At 45.7% G+C, this 6,829-nt stretch overlaps 1 protein-coding gene across 1 annotated transcript in view; it reads left to right on the forward strand.

Annotated features, from left to right (window-relative positions):
- Nucleotides 1-4,169, forward strand: part of LOC121600219 (protein pangolin, isoforms A/H/I/S-like) — a 29,318-nt gene extending 25,149 nt beyond the window's left edge. The window contains exon 1 of the mRNA XM_041928632.1: nucleotides 1-4,169. This exon is cut by the window's left edge and continues 25,149 nt beyond it. The gene's annotated coding sequence lies outside the window, so the exon portion shown is untranslated.
- Nucleotides 4,170-6,829: the final 2,660 nt, after the last annotated feature.

A 6,829-nucleotide genomic window follows, 5' to 3' on the forward strand; every position in this document is an offset into this window, starting at 1 on the left:
CTTCGATCTCATCCCTCACCACCAACGGACAACCGATAGAGATGGCCTTGCCACACGACATTCGCTCTTCTTTGCCGCCTCGACCCCCCCCTCCTCCCCCTCTCTCCACCATCGTTGGGTGGGGTGGAATGCATATAGATTTTGCTTGAGGGGAGGGAGAGACGGAGATGAGCACGAAGAGTCGACAAAAGTGCCAAACGATTGAACAAACGGAATGGAATCGCGTGTCCTGGCATTGGCAAGGTGATGGAAACAAGTGCAAGACGTGTTCACGTTCGGCAGTGTCTTTTGCTTTTATGGCACGTTAATATTTCGAACAGCTTCGTCAGTCGAGCACATCAAGTGATGGTTGTTGTTTTTTTGTTTTGTGCTCGGTTGTGTCACGCCAATATGAGTGCAAAGTTGTGGCGTTACTGTAGGACTGCAGGGGATTGACGATTTGCGCTGACACACAATACCGATACAAAAATGCGTTCCACTGAAGCATTTCGAACCCAAAAACTAATATCCACAGTTTGTAGCACAATTTCCTCGAAATACTTAGCCTAACTAAGCGCTCATAAATACAGGCTTTTCTGTGGTAATATCGAGGGAAAGCGTTCCGCCGTAACGCTTCCCCCCGGCTGGCTTGAAATATGAACTAGCTTAATGGCTTCTTCCTCTGATTTTTTAAATCTACAAATCCAATCATACCTGAGACTTATCCACGGTTTTAAAACAAATCACATTAAATGCACATCCCATCGGGACTAGAATAACACATCTACTTCTTGTGAGTAGCGTGGTGGATTGTTCTGGAAACAAACAAGAAATCCCTCCACTTTTTAGTATCAACTTACACCGTGGCCGGGCTTGGAGAACGTTGCTTTCGCTTCCGACGTTTCGGTAAGAAGTTGAAAACTATAGCACTGCTAAACCCTTACCAACACCTGCTTACCACAGGGTAAAGTTCATTCCGAGGGCTTCAGCAAGGACCGTTGACTAAGCTTCTACTGCTTCTTGACCTCGTTCGTGTGTTCCGTACACCCCCTGCTCGAAGTATTGAGGAAACCCGTCATGTGAAGGAACGCTCCACGTTGCCCGCATTCGCATTCTCAACTGACCGGAGCGCTATCTTCTTATAGGTTTTTTTCTCGGTTCAACCCAAAAAAATACTATCACCAGCTCTTTCACCCTTGGTTCCGGTTTTACTGACGCGACAACGCTCGCGCTGTAATCGTTTCTTTCCTTCCCCCGAAAGCGCAGCCTTTGCCATTTATGCTTTTTTAATGAGCATATATGTGGTGCGTTTGATAATCTGCTAATGAATGGCACTTTTAAAAGATGCTTCTAATAGTTGAGCGTCGTAGTAACCGCTCGCCCGAGAACCGCTCAAAAGCTCCAGAACACACCTGAAACGATGCACCATAAACCAAGATAAGAGACTACCGGGCGTGAGGGAGCTGGCCATCGTTGCATTTCCACCAACCCGCGCACACCCAAACGGCATGCAAAAAGCCACAGCAAACGGGTGAAGAAAATCAGTTAACGAAGTGCCAAACTCTGTTATGAGGATTATTTATTAATGTTATAATGATTACCGGTCTCATTAGTTGCGCGCTGGGACGCGAAAAAGGTGGGAAAGAACTGATCGTCGCAATCGCACTACCGAACGGCTAATAACGAAGCATTAAAGAAAGAGGAAAATGACGCCAACGAATTTGATTAGTCAAGCAAAGTTGTGGAGTGATGGAGGGGGAAGGAGGACGATAGGGAAACAATAAGAAGTTGAAATGAAACGGAGGGTGGGGAACAAATCAAGAACTGAACAGACGAAGCGAAAAAAATGGACTGCAAAGTATATGTGTATGTGTGGGTCTTTGCTTGTGTCTGGGACTTTCATTAGTCGTAACATCGCATTTACTATAGATAAGAAAAATCCACCCTACACACCTACGCCTCCGCTGTTTTCAGGTGGATTTCGGAGCTTGTTTTTGAGTTGTTTTTTATCATCTCTCATTTTCCTTCCACTTTTCTTCTCTATCGCTCTTCTAACGCACACGCACGCACTGAGAAGCACGTACACAAATAGACGATTTAGAAAATGCAAACAGTCAAATCGGATAGATAAAAAGCAACCGAATGAGCGTGGAAAGAAAACACAAACGCGCTGTTTTGTCCCTCGAGCGTCTCGAGGCAAAAGGCGCACAGAACTGATTCGGTTTTATTTTATCTTCTTGTTAACAAATAAAACATATTTAAACAAAACGAAATCAGACAACGGCGGGATGAGGGCAACAGCGCACGGCTCATCATCATCCCTGCTGGGCGAGCAAACCGGGGTGGGCAAGCCTATTGGGATAGAGTCAATGGCACGCTGAAAAGGAGAGTGAGAATGTGAAGCAAAAAAGGGCTGACTTTAATGAAACAGAACAACAAAAAACCCCAGAGGCAGCTACTTAAAACGGGCAAAAAGCATGCCTCTCATCTTAAACGAAGTGGGAACTCTGCTTAAGATGTATGCTCACACCCATACCTACCTACCAACATACATCCATACATACATACATACATACATACATACGTTCGCGTACATACCAAAGCACACAGGCATGCGCGCGGCTGCGAGATGATCAAATATTTGAATATCAACTTCCACGAGAACGCACAAGACGAAGCCAAATCAAGTGAAGAAATGGGTTAAAATTTTCAACAACTCTTACGAAAAGATCCGCCGCAAAAGATCCCCCTCCCCCCTCCTCCGTGGCCCGTGGAACGCGCAAATGGATTGCGCAAACATTCGGCGCAAATCTCGGACGCCTTTTACGCCATGCATGTTCTGAATTTTATGCTCTTCCTGCTTTTCTCAGTTTCGCCTTCCATTAGCAGATTTGTTCGGATGTTTCTTTCTTTCTTTGAGATTTCAACTTCATCGATAAACTTCCACTTGTGGGATATGGTTTCGCATGTGAAATGCAAGGCACGGAAGATTATCGTTATACCAGAACGGTAGAGTGATGAAGCCAGCATTAGAACTCAATTATTCCCATTGAACGAAACAAAGGTATGTTTTGTAAATCGACTGTAGTTTTGCAATCTTTCCGTTTTTACCACACATACAAATACATACACACAGTGGGTGCAAATTTAAAGATAGCAATAATCCGTACTTGGACAGCTGGTAATCCGTACTTTGTAGCAGCCCTCCAAACATCTTCCCTGTCCCTCTCCTTATGCGAGCAAACACTTTAACTGTAAAAGGAAAAAAAAAACATAAAAAACAGTAAAACGATCCTCGCTCCAGGAGGAAAGAAAACTTTGAAAAAGTATACATAACACCACGATTGTCTTATCAACGGTTGTTGACAACGGTTCTTCCAATCGCCCGATGCACGTGCGGGCCCGGGCAATCGATTAGATGCTAGTGCAAATGGAGAAAGGCTCTCCTAACTTTCCTAACCTTGTTGATAGAGAGACAGATTGTGCAAGCAGATGGTGGTCACGGTTGGCCAAAAGAAAAGCCTAGCAATCCAACCGGCTAGCCACCATTGTTTGTTCCAAGCGAGCTTTCTGTTTGCCTTACTTTAGCTATATTTAGCAACCAAATCCTAATGCCTTCCTCCTACCCCGCGTTAGCCTGTAAGCATCTGCTAAGCAAGCAACCGAAGGACTCTAAACATTTGAATATATTTTGCTGTTTTTATAGTTATTAAGTAAATCGAACAAAACAACATACATAAACGAACTAGAGAGAGAGAGAGAGAGAGAGAGAGAGAGCGAGAGAGATCGCGCACGGTCTGTGTAATAAGGTACAATAAGCTAATTTAATCGATGCCTTTCAAACGAGCGATAGACGTTAGTTTGCTAGTAAAATCGACAGTTTTAGGGTGCAACGGTAAAGCGGCACACACTTTCGCAAAAAACAAGCAATCAAACAGAAGTAGCGTTACGCGAAAAATGTAGAAAAATCTTTCCCAACGGGGAGGAAAATCGTATCGTAGAGCAGTAAGAGAACGCGCATCTTCCAAAATAGGTAGAAGAATTAATAATGTACGTTATAAGCATGAGTTATGCTCGCGGGGAAAGCAACGAAAGAGCAACGAACGTATCCATGTATGGATCACGCTACGGCAAAACAACAACCAACATTGTAAATAAAGAGTTTAAAAGATACACTTTGCAAAATTGAATTCTGATGCTTTTTTTCTCTTTTATGCTCCCAGGCCGGTACGTCCGAAACCCCCAAGCAAGCAACCCCAAAAAACAACGTAGTTAATTTTATGCTTAGCTTACTCACAGGACGGCTCTCTCAGGATATCTTTTGTGCAGTCGTATCCCTACACACATACATTGTTGTGCTAGGAACGTGATCTCCAATTTAACTTTACTCACATTTAGATGAGGGACTTAACTAAGTCCCTGTGTCCGGAGCGTACCCCCGGTGAGCAAGCGTAGGGAGGGGTGGGGGGGGGGGGGTGCAGCCCGTAAACCCGGTCGGACATTTAAATAATTTTGATGATGATTTTATAGCCCATATTTCATGCGTGATGTGTCCGCGTGCCGTCTTTCCTGCTCCATCACAGGGTGGCCGTGTGCGTGCCGTGTACGATGGCAGGTATGCAAGCGGCGTCGTTAGTTAGTTTACTGCCGAAAATGGTCATTTTGTTGCAAAAGGGTCGTGTTCTCATTTTGGGGTCCATTTGGGGAGCTGTAATTAAACAATCCCATCTATTTCAATTGAACTTTCATACCGAGCTCCGGGCGGCTCCATGATCATGCGGTTTCGACGGCCAATGGTTCACGCTTCCACAGTTCCCAGCAGGGTATGCAAGGCAGCACCGGGAAGTTGTGTGAGCAGTAGTTGTAAGCACTCGTACGTACACATTCGGCAATGCTCTCGAATAGTAGTGCCGGTTTGCAGGAAGAATAACGTTGAAATTATAATTTCTGCAACATTTACCCCATTCAAAGGACGGCGAGCGTCCAGGGAAGTGGCAAATGGGAGGCTTCCGTCCCTCCGATTTCGAGCCATTTGTACGCGTCTTCCCCTGCCCTATGGTTGGCAGGACGTGTGGCAAATCAACACGCCAAACGTCACCCGTCGTCGCCGGAATGTTCCGCAATGAGCCAGCAAACACCGAGGCAGCGAGGCATCGTCCAACAGCGCAGGGAAGGGAGACATCCTGAATGAGTCGTAAAAATTGTTTGAAATTTAATGGAATTTTAATATTATTGTCCGCTGTAAAACCATTTTATGGTGGATCCGCTTTCATTTGCTGCCTTTTCAGCTCGCCGTACACGTTTCATCGCTCAATCCGATGATGGGGCCACTACCAGCTCGACCCGATCGCAAAACGGTTATAGCAAACGAGAATATCTTTCATTTTATCCCCTCATTAGAGACCGTGTCCCTTCCGGCGTGTCCGTGCCGCTGCGTCCCCGCCATCGCCGGCCTGTGTGCAGTATGGAGAGTCTTTCCTTTTGGGAGGATATTATTTTTGCATTGTTAGGTTGGTCTCGTCTCGGCGCACCGGTGGGGCAATGCGAGCCGAGTTCCTCTGCCTGAGTTACAGCCCGAAACTCTGCGAATGCTGTGTTCTTATCCCCGGTGAGTGAATTCATCACGTTTCCTTTCCCATTCGGCTTATTATATTACCCATTTTCCAGGATAGAAATGCTTTCGGGGTAGTAAAACCGACTCTCAGCCAACATCCCAACCCGCCAGCCAGTCGCTGACCCCGTGCAATAGAACTCATAATGATGTTGGCATTGGAAGGTAGCACCAAACGGTATCCTCTTAAATTCTTACGAGTTGATGAAAACATGTAAAGCATTCTGTAAAATATGTTTCCAAGAGTTTTCGACGACCCTGCCGAATACGCCAAAGACCCGCTGACTTATCTCGGTTTCAATTTAAACTCGTTCGAAAAATACTTTATGGACGAAACGGTGATTATTTCGCGCCCTTAAATTGTATTACACAACCTAAATGTTGTTGCCTTCTTTCGATTCGCCTTTTCCCTATGCTTTCAATACTCACGAACAGAGAAGTGGATGAGATTTGTGCTTCATTTTTATGTCCGTTGTAGTACCTACAGTCTCGATTTGATAATCAAAAGCTTGCCCCTGATGGATTGCTACCAAAAGCTTTGTGAAGCAAGGGACAGCAGAAAAAAAGCCTGACGATGATTCCGGTGTGCCCCCTCCCCCCTGGTTCATTACTATGTCGACGTGTCTCGCCTACAACGATCAGCTCACGCCTCCTCGGGAAGACGAGTCGTGCAGCATAAAATTTTAAAGCAAAGAAGCTCACATCGATCGTCCATTCGCGGAGGTCTGTGCCTAGCAGTAGGATCGATTCTGACGAGCATGCAACCGACCATCACTTCCCATCCCAAGGCAACAGTGTCTGTTCGCGTACGCTCAAACTCTCGGAACGTGATTAGAGAACGCGAACATTTCCCACTCTTTGGGGTCTGCTGCTACTGCTGCTACCACCGGACGCCTCCCGTATGGGTTGGGCCAATCTATCCGCACGCTTTGGCTTTCCGCCAAATCCGTTTCGTCGCTTTCCGTGCGTTCTGTTGGAAGTTTGATGGGTGTTTTACGACCACGCGTGTGTGTACCGTTCCATTCCACACAGAAGAACTGTATTGTTTTAGTTATTGTCTTTTTTGTCATCCTACTGTTTTCTTTTTTCTGCAAAAGCTTTTTGGCCGTCCCTTCGTCAACGGATAACGTTCGTTCAAGACTCGAGTTGTGAATTAAACCACGCTCATTTTCAAAACCGTTTCGTTTTCACATACATATCGAGAGCAGCTAGTCCGAACGCCCTGGCCACAATTGCACG

The sequence above is a fragment of the Anopheles merus genome, chromosome 3L (assembly GCF_017562075.2).
Source record: "Anopheles merus strain MAF chromosome 3L, AmerM5.1, whole genome shotgun sequence".
Taxonomy (NCBI): domain Eukaryota; kingdom Metazoa; phylum Arthropoda; class Insecta; order Diptera; family Culicidae; genus Anopheles; species Anopheles merus.